The 15,339-nt window shown below is 45.5% G+C and overlaps 1 protein-coding gene across 1 annotated transcript in view; it reads right to left on the minus strand.

Moving 5' to 3' along the window:
- ITGA8 (integrin subunit alpha 8) overlaps positions 1-15,339 on the minus strand; it is a 560,404-nt gene that overhangs the window by 73,309 nt on the left and 471,756 nt on the right. The gene's annotated exons all lie outside the window — the stretch shown is intronic.

Raw genomic sequence — 15,339 nt, forward strand, 5'->3', positions numbered from 1 at the left:
ATATGCCTAGATAAGTCCAAAATGTACTACTTAGATGGAAAAGTAGCACTTTTTAGACATATCCAGCTAAGTGCTGCTACTTACCTGTATAAATCGACTTATCCGAATAAGTGCTGCTACTTTTCCGGATAAGTCTGAACTTAACGCGTCTCGTGGTTTTTACATAAGTGAGCATGTATGTGCACATATGCACTCATATTTTATAACCTGCACTTATCACAACTGCTAAAACAGAGGGCCAGGCACCTCCAAACAGATGTGTTATATGCCTACAGCTTATCTCTAGTACCGTACATTTGAACTACGCGCACACTACTTTCAGATTTCCTAATATGAATAATGCATTATGTCCTTGTTTATGCAAATGTTATTAGCTTCCCTTTTTAAACATTTCAAAATGATTCATCTTTATAATAATATTTATCTAACCTTCAAATTTATAGGCAAAAGGAATGGCTTGCTTTAGTGTTCGTAGGCCTAAGTTGGGTAGATTATAAAAACCCACTAAATTAAAACCAGAAAAAAAAAAACCTCTAGCATGTGAAAAAGCATAATCAGTGGATGTCTTTGAAAGACCTGCAATCCTACTGCTATTTTTTTTATTATTGTACTAAATTAGAATTTTCCCTACATAAACAAACTTTGGAACACTACTTCAATTGCAGCCCTTTAATATCACAGCCTAAGCAGAAAGAAAAAAAGAAATGGAATGTTTTGTAAACAACATAAACATGTCATGATTCTTGGCCATACAGATTTATGACTGAAGAGCATAGCCAGGAACAATCCTACGTAAAACCCACAACGGCTGACTGCAGAGACACTCAGTAGCATAACATCATTGCATAGGCAGAATCAGTGCCATCGACCTGGAGCAAGCATCCAAAAATCTGCTCCTAATTATTTAGAGTAGGTAATAAAATGCAGAAATGGTACATATTTAGGAATTTGGTTAACCAGCCACTATGACTAAAAGCAACTGCATCTTGGCAATCAATAAGAATAAGTCCTCAGAAAGATAACCAATAATTTCGGCATTACTGCAAAGCAGAGAGACTGCTAGTCCTCAACAGTTCTGTGGTATTGAAAGTTATGTGTACCACATACATTTTCAACCACTGCTAAGTTCTTACTGAAATGGATAAAGTTGCTTGCAGGAACTGGATTAAAAATGGAGCAGATCATGGCGCTTTGGAATTCATTTTCCAGTAATATTATTTTCTCAATTGAATAACACATTGGCCTGAATATTAAATGACAGGTTTTTTTTTGGAGACACGTTTCAAATAACCAAGCATGTCTTATATTCACAGCTGAGCCTGGTGCATTGTCTGTGCAGGGCAAAAGGCTGCTGCTGACTCTGAAGAGATAGTAGCATCCCACCAGGGAAGAGAACTGCAAGCTGCCAAGCAGAAAAAGGGGCTGTGGCTCAACCAAGGCTGATGGGAGGAGGAAGAAGCATCCAGATGGGAGCCGTGACTCACCTAGCACTCCCATTGGCTGGGGAGAATATGCAAATAAGGCTAAGTTCTAGGGTGCTCTCCCAATGGCTGCTCAGGGGGCAGCACCAGCGTGGACCTCTTCAGTCTCATGGCAGCTGAAAGAAACTCCATCATGGCTGCCACAATCCTAACAGCAGTCTCTAGATTCCCAAGAACTACAAGACTTCTACTGTTTCTGTGGTAACACTTGGCAGAAGATCATATTCTTTTTAATATGACGTTTATTAAAGTGAGTGGATGGCAGGTGGCAGTTGAAGATGGTGGGACTAAATTTCAGGTCCCTGTTTTTTGTAATTGGAATACCATTTGGAAAGTAATTAAATGTTCTGCAATTGCTTCAAACTCTTGTGTGCACGGTTGAAAGACATATATAGGGTTGACAATTTTATCCTATACTGCTACTCTCCTCTTGCTCTATCGTCGTGCTGCATATGGGATATACATATTAAGTCAGAGTTTTTTTGCTCACCTTAGTTAGAATCATTTTTTTTTAAAGGTGAATAAACTGTACTACCCAAGTTGAAATTTAGCCATGGCATTGGGATTAGTATTCATAATCTGTAAAAACTGCCGTAGGATTGTTACTATCTGCAGGGAAAGCAGGATGGGCGAAAGGGGGGGGGGGGGGGGGGAGGAAATAGCTAGCAAGCCCATGTGAAACGCTGGCTTAAATTTTCTTCTCTCTCCTTTACCCAGTAATAAATCTCTCTCTGATGTAAGGGAGCTCTTAAAACATTCTTTTTTATAGAGCCCTGAACATCTGTTTTCTTACTCCATGTGGCTGTGGGGAGTGCTATGACTGGCTGATAAGAATCCAGGGAGCTTATCTGTTTATAACAGCAGGGATACTGAGATACTGAGGTGCTCCATCCTGGTGACATGAAGTGCTTGCAGGTCTGCTAATACAGTGGGGGAGGCCAGCCGAAATCCTGTATCATGCAGTGCTAATTTATTTAGGATGCTGAAAAAGAAGAACTCACAGACTGCACAACTAAAATTTATGATTCCTCGAGGTGGCTCCCAATGTGACAGCTGAACTGCAAATGTTCCTCCCATGGGGGCTTGAGGTGATAAGCTGAGCAGTACAACTGTGAACTGAAATTCAGCGCACAATTTCTTAATGTACAAGCAATTTTGTTTTTCTAACTCCCTGTGGGGCAATGTTGACAATTTCACCTCTGACTTGTTGGTGGCTCTGTGAGCTGCTTGGACTATCTATTCAGTCCTCCCAGCTCTGTGCGCTTCATTCCCCCACGGCCATCTTGTTTCCTACTTAGACATGCATTTTACTCAGGCTTTTCGTCACTCATTTGCCAGAGTTTGGACCTACTTCCTGTTCCTTATACTCTGGCTCCATCCCTGTTGCCTGAATCCAGAAGACTCTTTGGCTCTGGTTTCTGCCTTCAGTGTCCCGTTTGACCTCTTTTGTGTTCTTGGTTTTCTGGGGTGCGCCAGCTTCATGTTCTGTTCCAGGCTTCTCGCTCCTTGCTTGCATCCAGGATTATCTCCATTTCTCATGCTTTGCTGGCCATCATCACATGAGGGCTCAACCTGAGGGGAAGGTTGTTGGCATAGGCAGAAGACCATTTACTGTTAGCTGCCTGGATTTTCCAGATATTAGGCTGCTCATTCCTGGGGCAAACCACAGATGATTGATATCACATTCCCGATGCAGTAAGCTAATAGTATGCTAATGCATCAGCAGTTAAAAAATGTGCACAAAGAAAAGGCTTAGTACAAAGAAAAATATGATTTATGCACAAAAAACATGGTTTATATCCAGAAATCATGTTTCCTTCACATAAAAATATGATTTTTGTGTGCATAAATCATATCTTAGTACAGGGCTTCCCAAACTTTTAGCCAATGTTGACCCCATTTTTACACTTAAAAATTCACACGATCCCAGAGAACAACCAAACTAAATTAGTGGGGGTGTAGTTTGCCTCCACAATCCCTCCACTCACTATACCTGCACTCCAACTGATCCCCTCTCTCAGCCTCCATCCCCCTCTAGAGGGCATCTCAAGCTCTGCCCCTCCAACTGATCCCCTCTTACATTCTTCAGTTCCTCTCCCCTTCCCAGCCTAGACTCTCGCTCACCCACTCCAGCTTTTTACATCCTCCCCACTGAACCTCTCTCACCTCCAAGCCATTTTTGTTACCCCAATTGATCATCTGTCATCCATTCTTCTCTTCTCACATACCCCTCCCAGTTGATACTCTCACCCCTAGCTCCTCTCTTGCATCCCCCTCTCACCTTTCACAGCCAGTCCCTCCCCATCTAATCCAACCCTCAAACCCTTCCTGTATCTGATCCCTCCCTTCAAAGAGCCCCCATCCACACATCCCTTTGACTAGGATCAGCAGCAACATTTTCCTTTGGGCCTCAGGTGATAAGTGGATGACAGCTATTGGGAAGAGAGGGCAGACTGATGACAGGGGCAACATTTTTCTCTTAGGTAATTTCAGTGATAGGAGAGGATAGAGAAGAAGCGACAACCTGCACAGAACTGTGCACACTCTGCCCACTCTTCCCCAATGGCTGGTCCAATGCCTGATGTTGATCTGCAACTGGTAGCAGCATTAGTAATGAAAGTCAGCACAGGATCTGTGAGCCAGTAAAAGCTCACAGGCCCTGCAGTGGCCCCAGTCCCTTCTCACACATGGCTTCCTGTTAGCATGGAAACTCAAGCGAGGGCGGGACCACTGCAGGACCTGAGAGTGCATGCTAGCTGAAAGATCCCATGCTGATTTCCACTTCTTCGGCTGCTGGTGATGTCTGGAGAGGACTGCCCTTTGAGGCATTTGTGACCCCGGCAGGAGGTTTTGTGACCACATTTGGGGTCCCTGACCCACATTTTGGGAAGCTCTGTCTTAGTACATGCTTTTTGAGCACAAAGTATTTTTCTGCACATAAAATCCTGACTATTGGTCCTGGTACTGAACTTCAGTTCCATTTGTACACTAACATTAGTGCTGGAAACTTTACTCCACATCTGATCAGGAGTATAATTTATAGTGCTAAGGAAACATGAGTTAAGCTAGTGCACTTTCTCCATTGGGTGGGTAATAGCTAGTGTCTTTGTTAGCATAGGATTTCCAGGGGAGGGCACTAAGCAATACACACAGTTTTATGTGCACATTTTTTGTGAACAAAACTTGCTGCATCTGGAATACAGTTTGTGCACATAAAATGTGTGCATAAAATTGAGCGCACCTTATTACATCAGACCCCTGCAGAGGTGAAATTAAGACCAATCAGCTGAGACTCTCTAATGTTAGAGCGATGTGTTAGCTGTTGTGATTAAAAATAACAAAGGAAGAGATTTTTTTCTTCCCTTTTCTCTCCTCCATACTATTGCTGAAGATCTGCTGGCACAGGCAGTTGGTGCTTGTGTAGTTTCAGTATAACAAAAAAGTGGAACCTGAACCAGTATTTTACCTTGGTAATGGGTAGGAGCAGTCTATTGATTTACTCAAATTATTCTCCTCACTTGATAGCCTGATTTCCTCATGGATTCTAAGCCAGGCTACTCCTCGGCATTAGTGAAAGTTCAGCAGATCCTCTCCAGTCCAGCCATTAGGATATGGCTGAAAAACTTGAAACAGGCTTTTGAATTGCAATATGATAGAGACTCATCAGTTACCATGCCAGACTTCATTGTGTTGGTCAAAGAATTCAAGCTACTGAGAGTGGATATTGCCAAGGTGGTAAACCAGCTTAAATCTGATATTAAAGTGTTAGACAATCGAGTCATGCAGAATGAGATATATATTGATGAGTAGACTGATGTGGTAGTCTTTTTCCAGCAAAAGATAAAATCAATTCATTTAGTAAAGAAACCAAAGACAAGCACAATGATCTAGAGCAGTGGTTCTCAACACAGTCCTCGGGATACTCCTAGCCAGTCAGTTTTTCAAGATATCCACAATGAATACGCATGAGATAGATTTGTATGCCCTTTCTCCATTGTATGCCAAACCTTTGCATGCATATTCATTGTGGATATCCTGAAAACCCGATTGCTAGGTGTGTTCCAAGGACTGGGTTGAGAAGCCCTGAGCTAGAGAACAGGCAGAGAAGATGCTATATTCATAATCTGTGTGTCTCTGAACGTGATAAAGGGAGACTGACTTCCAGATTGACCAAGACATCTAAAATCTCTGTGTACCAAAATAGAAGAGGTGAGATGTTAGAATAGAAAGAGGCTATAGAGTAGCTGATGGCTTAGGAGCATGCGATGGCCTAGGAGCATGCGATGGCCTAGGAGCATGCGAGGAGCAAAGCTATTGTGGTTTGCTCTCATTACTCTGTTGATAAGCAGGCCTTAATGAAAAATGTGAGTGGAAAAGACTACATCATCTTTTATGGTGACAAGTTAAAACTCTTTTCAGATCTATCACAATGTGATGATCCAGTTACATCTGGATCATCAGACTTTCTATAGTACTTTCTGCTGCTGATAGTTCTTTGAGTTTGAAGAAGTTATTTTTGATCAAATGGGTCATAAGGATTTGACTTTGCATTTATTAGAATTTTGGCTAAGGATTTGCCTGCCCCTCCTCATCATTATATGTAGAATTGGGAAAAATTGTTGTGGGAGTAGGATTATAGGTTTTGTTGGCCACTGAGTTGGAGAAAGAAAATGTTGCTTACCTGTAACAGGTGTTCTCACAGGACAGCAGGATGTTAGTCCTCACATATGGGTGACATCACTTCTGTCAAAGTTTCTAGAACTTTGACTGGCCCCTACTGGGCTTGCCTAGCATGGCACTAACCCTGCAGCCAGCAGGGGTCCCCCTTCAGTCTTATTTGAAAGCTACAGGCAGTGCCAAAAAATAAAATAACAAAATGTTACGAACCCAACACCGCGGGGCGGCGGGAGGGTTTTGTGAGGACTAAACATCCTGCTGTCCTGTGAGAACACCTATTACAGGTAAGCAACACTTGCTTTCTCACAGGACAAGCAGGATGGTAGTCCTGTAAGTACTGAGCTGAGGATGTCCGAACTTGCACCAAATGTACCCAAAAGACGTGCAACAGGCACAAAAACTGGGGTGGAATTTGGTAGAGGGCATCCTGAACCCCACCGGGCAGGTGGAAGGGTGTAGGTATGTCATGTTGTAAATAGGTTACGAAGGACAGACTGGCCGAAGATGGAATCTTGTCTTCCGGCTTTGTCCAAGCAATAGTGGGCTGCAAAAGTGTGGAGAGAACTCCAGGTTGCAGCTCTGCAAATGTCAGGAAGCGGCACAGATCGCAGGTGTGCTATTGAAGTCGCCATGGCCCTCACAGAGTGTGCTTTAACACGGTCTTGAAATGGAATGCCCTGCTTGCTGATAGAGGAAGAATATGCAGTCCGCCAACCAGGAGAAGAGAATCTGCTTACCTACAGGCTTCCCTAACTTGTTAGGGTGGAAAGAGATGAACAATTGAGTGCTTTCCCTGTGGGCAGCTATACACTCTAGGTAAAACGCTAGAGCCCATTTACAGTCAAGGGTATGCAGAGCCTGTTCTCCTGGGTTGGCATGGGGCCTGGGAAAAAAGGTAGGTAGTATGATGGATTGGTTTAGATGAAAATCCAAGACTATCTTAGGTAAGAATTTAGGGTGAGTGTGGAGTACCGCCCGGTCCCGCAGAAGTTTAGTGTACGGCGGATAGGTAACTAGAGCCTGCAATTCACTAACTCTGCGAGCTGAAGTGATAGCCAAAAGGAAAATCACTTTCTATGTGAGATATCGAAGGGGCCGGAGGACGCAGTGGAGGCTTGATGTGGAGCAAGCCCTTCAAAAAGCGTGTTACAAGGGGTTGTACTGATAAAGGGACATCCCTGATACCTTTATGGAAGGCGGCTACTGCACTGACATGCATTCTGATGGAAGAGGTCTTTAGACCTGATTCTGATAAATGCCAGAGATTCTTCGGGATTGGACAGGAAAAGGGGTCAAGGGACTGAGAAGAGCACCTTGACATGAACCTTTTCCATTTGTAAGAGTAAGATTTTCTCGTGGAAGGCTTTCGCAAAACAATCAAGACACGGGAAACTGGATCTGAAAGGTTAAGTGGCTGAAGGATTAACCTTTCAACATCCATGCCGACAGGGACGAGGCTTGAATATTGGGATGGCGTAGGCGCCCGTCGTTTTGAGTGATCAGGAGAGGGTCCTTTCCCAAGGGAATGTGCCTGCGAATGGAGAGATCCTGAAGTATTGGAAACCACACTTGGCGTGGCCAGTGAGGTGCTATCAGGATCATGGTTCCCTTGTCCTGACGTAACTTCACGGGAGTCTTCGAGAGAAGAGGAAGTGGAGGGAATGCATAAAGCAGACGGTTGCCTATGAGAGGGAGAATGCGTCTCTGGGCTGAGAGTGTTCGCTGCGAATGAGGGAGCAGTAGTTGTCCACTTTGCGGTTCTGAGGGGATGCAAAGAGGTCTATCTGAGGATATCCCCATTGTTGGAAGATGGAGTTAGCTACCGAGGGGTTGAGACACCACTCTTGCGGTTGAAAAACGCGACTCAGCTTGTCTGCCAGCAGATTGTCCACTCCCGGCATGTAGGTGGCCCTGAGGTACATCGCATGGGAGAGGGCTTCCGCCCATTACTGCGCAGCTTCCTGACACAGAAGGAAGGAGCCTGTGCCTCCCTGCTTGTTGATGTACCACATGGCCACCTGGTTGTCCATTTGAAATGGGATAACCTGATTTGACAGGCGATCCTGAAAAGTCCTGAGAGCGTATCTTATTGCTCGAAGCTCCAGGAAATTTATTTGGTGTTTGGCTTCCTCTGGAGACCAAGAGCCTTGTGTCTGCAGATTGGCTACATGGGCTCCCCACCCGAGGTTGGAAGCGTTGGTGGTGAGAATGATTTGAGGATTCGTAACCTGGAAGGGCAATCCTTGGAGGAGATTGGTCTGATTTTTCCACCAGGTGAGGGACAGACAGAGTGAGTCGGTGACGTGGACAATGGCCGACAGAGGCTGAATATCTTGAGTCCATTGAGACCTCAGAGTCCAGTGCATGAGTCTCATGGCCAAGCAGGCCATTGGTGTGACATGGACTGAGGACACCATGTGTCCCAGGAGGACGAGAAATTGGTGTGCAGTCGCAGCGTGTTGAGACTGCAGCTGGTGAGCAAGAGACACGAGAGTCAGTGCTTGTTGTCGAGGCAGGAAAGCCTTTGCCTGCAAGGTGTCCAAGTCTGCCCCAATGAACGATAAGTTTTGAGATGGGACTAAGTAGGATTTGTCATAATTGACGAGAAATGCTAATGAAATTAGAGTGTGTAAGGTTATATTGAGGGACGACAGAGCAGCTTGCTGAGTGGGAGCCCTGATTAACCAGTCATCCAGATAGGGGTAGACGTGAACACCTTGTGTCCTGAGGAAGGCTGCGACAACTACGAGGCATTTTGTAAAGACTCATGGTGCAGACGCAAGGCCGAATGGAAGCACTCGGTATTGATAGTGCTTGAGGCCTAGTAGGAACCTCAGGTATTTGCGATGAGCTGGACTTATCGCAATATGGGTGTATGAGTCCTGGAGGTCCAGAGAGCAGAGCCAGTCTCCTCTTTGTAGAAGAGGTAGAAGCGAGCCCAAGGTGACCATCTTGAACTTTTCTCATTGGAGGTACTTGTTGAGGGCCCGTAGATCTAGAATAGGATGGACGCCTCCCGATTTTTTGGGGATTAGGAAGTACCAGGAATAGAACCCTAGGCCTTGCTGAGAGTGTGGAATGGGTTCTATTGCTCTTGACTGGAGAAGGAGGGAGACCTCTTGATCCAGAAGAATGGAGTGATTGGATGTTCTTCACGTCTGTAGAGGTGGGGAGTCCGGTGGCAGGGCGAGAAAGTTCAGATGGTAACCCTGAGCAATGATTGCCAATACCCATTGGTCGGATGTGATTGAATGCCACATGTTGTGGAAGTGGCACAGTCGACCTCCCACTGGTATGTGCGACAGAGGAATCTGGCTGCTGCTCTCTAAGTGGAAGTCAAAAACCTGAAGCAGGCCCTGGTTGGGGAGCTGCTTGTAGTTTTTGTTTTTGGGCTTGGCGAGACTGCGTTTTTTGATATGGTCTCGTAGCATGGGATCTGGTTGGTGGCGGGTATGATTTCTTTGGATGGTAGAATGACTTCTCATAGTCCTTTCTGAAGGGCTGCTTTGAGGAGAAGTCGGAAGGCATCAAAGAGAGCTGTTTTAGGGTCTCATGATGGTCTTTTATCTCTGCCCCCGTCCATTGGATCTGTTCGCCGAACAGGTTATCTCCCACACAAGGTAGGTTGGACAACCGGTCTTGCACTTCTGGGCGAAGGTCAGACTTGAGCCAGGCCCACCGTCTTGCTGAAATAGCAGCTGCAGACGCTCTGGTAGAGGTGTCAAAAATGTCATAAGATGTTCTAATCTCATGCTTGCTACCTCAAAACCTATGTTTACAAGGGTTTGTAATTGTTCTTGGAATTGCTAAGGCAGGGAGTCTGAGAAGTCCTGTATCTGCTTACCTGCTATTAAGTTCACTTAGAGAATAGCCACTGCCATTAGCAATGGTTACATGGAATGGACTTAGTTTTTGGGTACTTGCCAGGTTCTTATGGCCTGGATTGGCCACTGTTGGAAACAGGATGCTGGGCTTGATGGACCCTTGGTCTGACCCAGTATGGCATTTTCTTATGTTCTTATGTTCTTAAGACCCTGTTATATTGGGTCATATAAAGCTGATAGGAGGCAATTCGGGAGATGAGCATGGCCCCTTGGAATACTCGGCGACCAATGTTGTCTAGGAATTTCTGTTCCTTTCCAGGAGGAACAGATGTGTGAGGTTTTGACCTTTTTGCCCTCTTTTCTGCAGACTCTACCACGACCAAGTGGTGATCAAGCTGTGACTTCTGAAAACCTGGGGCTGATTGCACTAAATAAGTAGTGTCAGCTTTCCTGTGTACTGGAGCAACTGATCCAGGATTTTCCCAGTTCTTCTTGAGAAAATCAAGAAGGACCTGATGAATGGGAATAGAGGTTATTACCTTGGGGGCATCCAGGAACTGGAGCAACTCCATCATCTGGTGCCTATCATCCTGTTCAGTCTGTAATTGAAAAGGAACCAATTCAGCCATTTCCTTCACAAAATTTATAAATGAGAGGTCCTCTGGATGAGAACGCTTTCTACTCTCAGCGGGTGAAGGTGGTGAAGTAAAGTCATCTGTGTCTGATGAGGTATCATCTCCCCAGGTATCATAAGGATCAACACCCTTCCCTCTAGGAAGTAGAGGGGGACAGGGTGGTTGGATACCTGAAGGTCCCGGTCTAGGCTCCGAAGGGATCGGAGGAATTATCGGAAGCACCTATGAAGGCATCGAAGGCACCGGTACAGGCATCGAGGGCATCGATGGATGACTCGGTGGCGCCGACGGATGTATCGGCACCGATGTACGGGTCGGTGGCGAGGGATGTATAGGCATCGATGGCTGCGGCAGAACTCCAGATGCAGGAATGCGGAACGGTGTTTCTCCTCCCGATGATGCTGTCAGTGGGGAGGGCATCGGAGACATCAGAGACCCGGGATCCATCGGTGGAAAGGCGGCCATTAGGGCTTCCATCCTGTATAGCAGCGGTGCCAGTGCTGCCGGAATTGGGTCGATGATCAGTTCCACAGTCAGTGCTGATGTTGGTGCAGGAGGAACCTGAAGACGTTGCATCGCCTTGTCGATGGCCTCCTGGACCATCCGGTCCAGTTCTTCTCGGAGACCTGGAGCAAGCAGCCCCGGCTCCGGAACAGAAGAAGGAGGCAGAGGCATAGCCGGTGGGACCACCGTTAAAGGCGGAGTCGCGGCTCCCGATCGCCGATCGGGTGAGGGTTGCCTCGGAGATCCAGTCGCACGAATGGTCGGTGCCTTTCCTGGACAGGGTTTCTTCGACAGCGGCTCGGACGATGGCGAGGTCGATGATTTCGCTCCCTCGATGGTCCGAGTCTCATGGTGTTGATGGCGATGTTTCTTCCTGCGATCCCCTCGATCCTGAGGGGGAGTAGAGGGTGTCGAATGCCGAGAAGTTGTCGATGCTGGTTGGTCACCGGTCGGTGGTCGATGCTGGCGCGAAGTCGATGGTGCCGGTTCTGACGACATCGATGCAATGGACGGAGTCGGGGTTTGAGCACGGAAGAGAAGTTTCATCTTCTCCATTCTGGCCTTGCGACCCTTCGGTGTCATTAGGGCACATTTGGTGCAGGTCAAGACATCGTGCTCATGTCCTAAACACATTACACAGACTTTATGGGGGTCTGTGATAGACATGGTGTGGGTACAGTCCAGGCACCGATGGAACCCCGACGCCATAGCCATGGAAAAAAATCAAGCCATGGTATGGTCGACGGCCAGTAGGCTGCGAGGGCCAAACTCAATGGTAATCGACGGGAGATGGGTAAAAACTTACTGGAGTACCGCGAACTGACAAAAGTTAGAGGAGGGACCCCTGCGGGGCAATTTAACTTTTAGTAATTCCGTGAGGAAAATTCCTGTCAGGAATCTCTTCAGAGCTCCTTTACCGCGAGGCTACTGCTGCGCGGAAAAAAGAAGACTGAAGGAAGATCTCTGCTGGCTGCAGGGTTAGTGCCATGCTGGGCATGCCCAGTAGGGGCCAGTCAAAGTTCTGGAAACTTTGACAGAAGTTTTCCGTGATTGGGCTCCATCCTGTGATGTCACCCATATGTGAGGACTACCATCCTGCTTGTCCTGTGAGAAATATTTTTCATTGTTCTGTTTCTCTTAGCTTGGTGAATATATAGCTGAAGATCTTGCTAAGAAAATATCTAATCCCTGTTAGGATTAGTAAGTGGGATGTCTCTGTTTCTCCACTTTGCAAGGAATGGCTCATTTTTTCTCATTTAGTGGGATTGCCCCTTTATCAAAAAATGTTGGGCTGAGATACATAATCCTCTCACTAAGATTACAGGACTGAATTTACCCCTATCTATGCCTGTGTTCTTGTTGGGAAAAGAAGTACAGGACAATGCCCCTGTGAGGCTAAAGCAATTACTTCAACATCTGTTGTTAGCAGCAAGAGAAGTCTTCTCTTGCTGCTAAGAACATGGAAAAAAGAATGCCCGTCATCACAGTATGATTAGCAGAAAGTCCAAAATATTACAGCTTTGCAAAAAATTGGGTGATGAGGAGCAAGCTAGCTATTTTTGATACAGTTCGAGCACCATTTTTCAATTTTGCAAAGTGGTTATAGTCAACCCTCTCATGGTGTCATTCGGCCAGTTTTTTTGTATTAAATTCAGTTTCAGGACTGGTTTAGGCCTTACCTTTTTTCTTTTCTTTTAAGCCTTGCAACTTAGTACTCTCAGGGACTGGGGATTGGGAGATCTTGTGGGGATGGGTTTTTTTTTTTTTGATAGAATGTTTAGTGACTGCATGGTTATTTGTTTATTTTCCATATGCTTTAGGTCACACTTACATAAATTGCGGGTGGATGTATTGTTATATGACATTGTTACTTATGTATAGTTGTCTGCACATCATCCTGCTGTTGCAACATTCGCTTTGATTTGTGTTATTTTTCTTAAACTTTATATATGCACTGGATGGAAATTTCTATTCTTTCAATAGAAATATACACAAAAAATAAAGTAAAAAAAAAAAAATATCCTCAGATTAGAGATGACTTGGGTATACATCTTCTCTGAGCTGAGCCGGATCTCTGAGCTGAGCCGGATCCATGAGCTGAGCCGGATCCATGGAGTTAGCAATCTGTTATGGTTAAGTGTGTTTTGGTGGATCCTTGGGTGCCGTGGGAGATGACCACGACCAGGGGGAGGAGCCCCGTGAGGAGCCGCAGCACTGGGCTAGACTTGTAATGCACAAAACACAGTTCTTTATTAAACAGCTTGAAGAGAGCCACCAGAGGTGGCAGTAGTGAGGCAGTCTGGTAGTTGCAGTCTCAGGGACCTCGGCAGAGGGAGCCCTTCTCTCCTTGATGATGATAGGAGGTTCCGCAGCAGGTTTCCAAGCTAGGAGATACTGTGGATGAGATAGACTGAGAGTTAGAGTACTCACTAGGTGTTTGCTGTTGGTATGCGATTCCACCAGATATGTTGAAGAAGGTACAGGCACCGAGGCAGGGAGAGCAGGCCCTCGAGGAGCGAGTGCCTGTTCCCTGTAAGGCACTTGAAATAAAGCAGAGGGCCCCCGAGGAGCGGTTACCCAGGTTAGCAGTTACCCCGAAGGGCAGAGAGAGAGCTTCCAGCGGCAGCATGGAAGCGGCAGAGTAGTGTAGACAAGAACGAATTCGAGACCTTGCTAACTCAGTGAGCTAGCAAACTAGTGAAGGTAATATACCCGGATGGCGTGACATCAGCATGAGGGAACACCCTCGAGGTTCGCGCCAAGGGTGGCATAAAGACGTGGGGTGCACGCGCACCCTAGTAGGTACCTGGGAGGAGCAATGGCGTGAGGCTGCACCATAGCCGTTCCGGGGATGCCGGAGAGGTCGGCTTGTAGACGCTGCGATAGCCATCTTACCCAGGTGAGCGGGAGGAGCCGTGAATAAGGTGAGGCAAACGGGACGAAGCCATCTTAGCACCGACGGACGCAACACAAATACTGCTACTTCATAAGCCCCATGATATTTTCCCCTCTGGGAAATATACCATGGCTTAGTAAATACCCCCTTATATTGTTAGCCCTTTGAGGACAGGGAAATACCTACAATGCCGGAATGTGATCCGCTTTGAAGTCCCCGAAAGGCACAATATAAATTAAATAAATAAATAATTGTGGCACACAGGAAAGAGGATGTTTGCATGTGGAGGTGGTTATTGGCCTGGATCTTGACCATCCCTTGCAGTTTTGTTTGTTCAGCTCTCATTTTCTCCCAAACTGTATGGCAATCTTCAAAAGCTGCTAGGATGTACAAAGTGAATTACTTCCAGAAAATGTCCTTTTCATCTAATCCTCTTGTGCTTAGTTTGCAGATTATTCAACATTGCCCATTTGTTATATAAGGCACTCATCCACCCATTTCTAAAAATAATTTTGAGGCTTCAGAGAAATCCTTTTAATTTTCATAGTACCATTAAAGTTTTCTTCAATCAGATAATGTAGTTTGTAGGAGCAAAGACATCTGTGGTGTTAAACAGAATCACAACTTTCTTCCAGCTCCTTGACTTATTAATAAATTGTAGTAAAACAGAGCACTTTTGTCAAGTATTCACTAGCCTGTAAATCAGGAGACCATTTCTTTGATGTAATATTCATTAAAGTACTGAGGGGATTACCTTTTATACATGTAAAACTGGTAAGGAACATTTCCAATTTGTTCTACAGAAGAACAAATTGAGGTGAGCCAACAACCTCGCCATGTAATATATCCTTCCACTGGGATGGTGATAGGGCCAGTGTACATTATTAAATAAAGTGTACACAGTCAGAGGAGGCACATACTACAACATCAGAACCCACCATCAGAAGTCAGTAGCAATATAAACAATCAGAAGCAGCACACACATTCAAATATATTGTTAACATAGATATTGTGGGTTTGGGGGATGGAGTAGAATAGAGGTAAGGGGTTTTATCAGATTTTTTATGTATGTTTAATTGTGGTTGTTGTGATCATTCACTGTCTGGAATTGGGAATGGTTTTTATGTTGCAGTGATATTATGACTGCATATTGTGTATAGTAAATTTGTCTTTTGCCTCAGGCCTATGGCACATAGGTGGGATATTAAATGAAAATAAATAAATTGAACACACCATCAGAAGCAGTGCTCTGCCCTGCCTCTAGTGAGAACAGCTGTTGGAGTTGACTTATCAAATCAAATTTATGCATTACGTTTATTATG

The sequence above is a fragment of the Rhinatrema bivittatum genome, chromosome 2 (assembly GCF_901001135.1).
Source record: "Rhinatrema bivittatum chromosome 2, aRhiBiv1.1, whole genome shotgun sequence".
Taxonomy (NCBI): Eukaryota; Metazoa; Chordata; class Amphibia; order Gymnophiona; family Rhinatrematidae; genus Rhinatrema; species Rhinatrema bivittatum.